This window comes from Pipra filicauda, unplaced genomic scaffold (assembly GCF_003945595.2).
Source record: "Pipra filicauda isolate LSUMZ 115617 unplaced genomic scaffold, ASM394559v2 scaffold29_size4552773_pilon, whole genome shotgun sequence".
Lineage (NCBI taxonomy): Eukaryota > Metazoa > Chordata > Aves > Passeriformes > Pipridae > Pipra > Pipra filicauda.
This window is the reverse complement of record NW_024104420.1, coordinates 4,094,966-4,099,128: the sequence shown is the minus strand read 5'-3', so window position 1 is coordinate 4,099,128 and position 4,163 is coordinate 4,094,966. Positions and strand designations below refer to the sequence as shown.

General features: G+C 38.8%; 1 pseudogene; it reads left to right on the top strand.

The window, feature by feature from the left end:
- The first annotated feature begins 2,195 nt into the window (after positions 1-2,195).
- LOC113982281 lies at positions 2,196-3,963 on the top strand (annotated as a pseudogene).
- The last annotated feature ends 200 nt before the right edge of the window (positions 3,964-4,163 follow it).

Sequence of the window (4,163 nt, the reverse complement as noted above, 5' to 3'; positions counted from 1 at the left end):
CAGTCATATTGCACAGCTTGTTCATCTAGGCTGCTGCTTTTGCAAAGTAATGGCAGCACTATATAACAGGAAAACAATTGTATCAATCTGCTAATATCTTCCTTAATTCTTTAAAAATTCTCTCTTCTGGTGTTTATTCAGAGTTGGCTTGGTATTGTTATTAGACTAAGGTCATTTAATAAAAGGCAGAGAACAGAAAATATTTTTCCCTAATTAAATATTTACTACTAACATCTGTGACTATGGTATAACTCCTGTTTTTTTTAAAGCTTATCTCAGAAATTTTATCTTCACTTTGGCTCTGTAAATTGCAGGCATTTTTACTGCTATTGAAGTAGTTGTATAACCAAAAGCAAATGTCCACCTATTTCTCCAAAACAGCTCCTTTATATCGAGAGGATTTAGGTGCAGTCAGATTGCTGAAGAATAAAGAATTGCTGAAGAATTGTGATGGAAAGCAGATATTTGTTCTTTGATGGCTTTCCTCAGATGGAAATAGAACCCATTGGTAGACTAAAATGAAAAATATGCATCTTGTTTTCCAGGTATGCAGGAGTGTTTATGGTCAATATAACATCAGTGATGAAATATGGGAAACACATAATTTTTCAAGGAAGTTTACGAGAGAAAAGGATTCCACAATACATATCTTCTGTTCTCTGACAGGCATATAAAATATCTCAGAATACTATTTTCTTTCTGATTTAGACAAAAATTGCTTGTCTTGGTCTACTTTATGTTTTAAATTATAGGTGCTTTGAACGTTTTTACCACTTTCTGCAGTTCCTTTTTCTATTCTTTTCCCTCAAAATCAATCTTTACTTACTCTTAATTTCAAATATAAAATATAAATGAACATTTATAGCGATTTTCAAAGTAAAATAGGTTTTTCGTATTTATCATTCATGATAATATTCCACCAAAAGATGATGGTTAACTTTAAGATTCAAAATTTGAGATTGAATTATTATCTAACCATGCAAAATAATGATAGTGCAGGGAAAAAAAGGGAGGGGGGAAAGAATGCTATGGTGTTCAGAATGTAAAAATTAAATGATTGTTTTGTGCATAGGCCCATATTTCATTTGGAGGGCTGGGTATAAGAAGTGAACCTGCATCTTTTTGGCAACGCAGAGTACTGAGTGTCCAATTCAACCAAACTATTTGTGTAAACAAAAATTTGATTTTATAGATAGTTTTGTAAAACCATAATCTGTATTTTGTGAAGAAGCAGGGAATTTAGAGAGCTGATGGGAAAATGTTAATTTTTAACATTTAATGCATCTGAAAAAAATTTTGCCAGAAACAATGATTAATGTGTTCACAAATTTCTTTGCAGGATATATGATGCTTTAAATGAATGAAGTCAGACCTGTCCAGAACCTGTCTCTACTGGCTGCACACACAGAAGGTTTGCTCCGTAATGCTACACCAAATTATTGTAAATTGCCTTTCAGCTCTTTTCAGCTGATGGTGGCTTCAAGCTGTTACACAACATTTAGAAAGTATGATCCACGCTTTCAGTGGGATTATTACACTCAGTATGGATAGGTGCCTTGTAAACAAAGAGAAAACAAGGAGGTAAGATTGGCAGAAATTATCACAGAATCACAGAAACAGAGTTGGAAGGGCCCATAAGGATCATCAAAGTCCAGCTCCTGGCCCTGCATAGGACCAACCCCAAGAGTCACACCATGTGTTTGAGAGTATCATCCAAATGCCTCTTGAACTCTGTCAGGCTTGGTGCTGTGACCACTTCCCTGAGGAGCCTGTTCCAGTGCCCAACCACCCTCTGGGTGAAAAACTTTTTCCTAATGTCTAAACCTCCCCTGGCACAGCTTCATGCCATTCATTCCTTTGGGTCCTGTCACGGGTCAATAGAGGGAAGAGATCAGTGCCTGCCCCTTCACATCCCTTCCTAAGAATGTTGAAGACTGCAATGAAATCTCTCCTCAGCCTCCTCCTCTCCAGGCTGAATAGACCAGGTGATCTTAGCCACTCGTTGTACAGCTTCCCCTCAGGGCCCTTCACCATCTTTGTAGCCTGACAACGGAGGCAGAACAGGGAGCTAGAAGGGGGAGCGAGGCGAGGCCCTGCATGTGAAGCTGAAGCGGAGCTGCTGTCCCAGAGAGAAGGTCCCTGACAGTGTCATTGACAGGTAGTAGAAGATTTCACTTTGATATCAGGGAACCAGAATGACCCAGTGCTTCCTGCTTCCCACTGGCAGCCCCAGTGAACACTGTCAAGTAGAACACAGTGGGTGTCTTGCTTATGCTCCCAGTTCTGAAGAAATCATTCCTTCAAAATTCCCTGGATGGTACTGCACCAGTGAGCCTTTACCACCTCATGATACCTTGCATGACCCTCCAGATATAGTATCTAATGATGAAAAGGAGCATGGGAAGAAGAAAGGAAAATTTAAGAAAGAAAAAAATAGAAGGATTTCACTGGACAGTTCCAGTGATGATGCTGAAAGTCCTTCAAAGTTGAAGCAGTGCGAGATAATAAATGTCTTTCAGAAACCCAGCTGTTGAAAAAAAAAAAAGAAAATAATTTTGAAACAAAAGAGAAACCCAAAGATGAAAACCACAAGGAAGACAAGCATAAGGAAGATAGAGAAAAGAAGTCAAAAGACTTAACTGCAACAGATATCGTAAAACAGCGGACAGAGAAGAAGAAAAAGTTAATTCAAAAGACAGAAATATCTCAAGTGGATGTTCCAAGTCATAGATATGTGTTTGGCATTCATCTGATGCTGTAAACAGGACCATGGTGTATAATGGCACCCTCCTGCCAGCAGTTTTCCATAATGTATAGGTTTCATATGTATAGGTTTTCATATAAGTATGGCATGAAATGTGAAGGCATCTACAGTTTCATGAAAAAAATCAAAAGTTGTTCAGCTAAAAGCAGCTTAAGACAGAAGAATCTCCTAAACTGGAAGAATGCAAGTCCACTACAGTAGCCAGCTTGCTAAAACAGTACCTATGACAACTGCATGAAAATTTGCTTACCAAAGAGCTTATGCCCCACTTTGAAGATGCCTGTGGATAGAGCACAAAAGCTGAGAAAGTTTAGGAGTGCCAGAGGCAGCTGAAAGAGTTGCCAGCATCTAGCTATCTCCTAATGTCTTGGATGATTATGCATACATATGATGTTGCAAAGGAACTGGAAACAGAAATTAACATCCAGAATATTTCTATAGTGCTCAGCCTTACTCTTCAGAAAAGTAACCATGTCCCGTACGTATTTTTTATACATGTTCAAGAATTCTTTGGGAATGTGACTCTAAAGTATGTGACCAAACCTCTTCACTGGTCAAATATGGCAACAATGCCAGCACTTCCAGAAACATAAGAAAGCATCAAAGAAGAAATGAGGTGACAGGAGTTCCTACTGAACTGTTTACACAGAGATTTGCAGGCAGGGATGAAAGACTTGTCCAAAGAAGAGAGACTCTGGAAGGTGCAAAGAATCTTAACAGTTTTCCTCTTAAGAGGAAACTAAGAGAAGCTAAGAGACAGGAGTGTTAAACAAAGATTTCACAATAAATTGCTAGTCTTTCAAAGGAAGATGTCTCCAAAGAAGAGATCAGTGAGAATGAGGAAGTTATAAGTATTCTGCTTGCACAGGAAGATAAGATTTTAATAGAACAAGAAGAACTGCTGGCAATGGAGCAGTTTCTGCAGAGATGGGTTACCTCAGAGAAGGAAGAAATTGATCATCTTTGAGAAGAAATAGCGAAATAGAAAGTAACCAGCTGCATGGCTGAAGTGAAACTGAGGAATGTTCTTCTGAGAGTGAAAGTGGAATGAAGATGAGAATGAACTGCAGGTCATCATGGAAGATTTTCAGAGTCAGAATGAGGAACTAGAGTTAAAGAACAATCACCCGAACCAAGCAATTCACGAGGAGCAAGAGTCTGTCATAGAATTGCAGGTACAGCTTCAATTACTTCAGTGAGCTAAATCAAAGCAGGAGGCGCAGGAAGAAGCCAGAAAAATGTGGGGATGTTTCTCAGAAGTAGAGAGACAGTGTCCTGGAGATAAAAGCAAAGAGCAGCCAAAGCAAACAATGAGCAGCAAGTTAAGCCTTCGCCAAGTGAACACAGGACAGAAACTCCATTTTGATCTTGGCTATGCATTAAATCACAGAGTCAATGA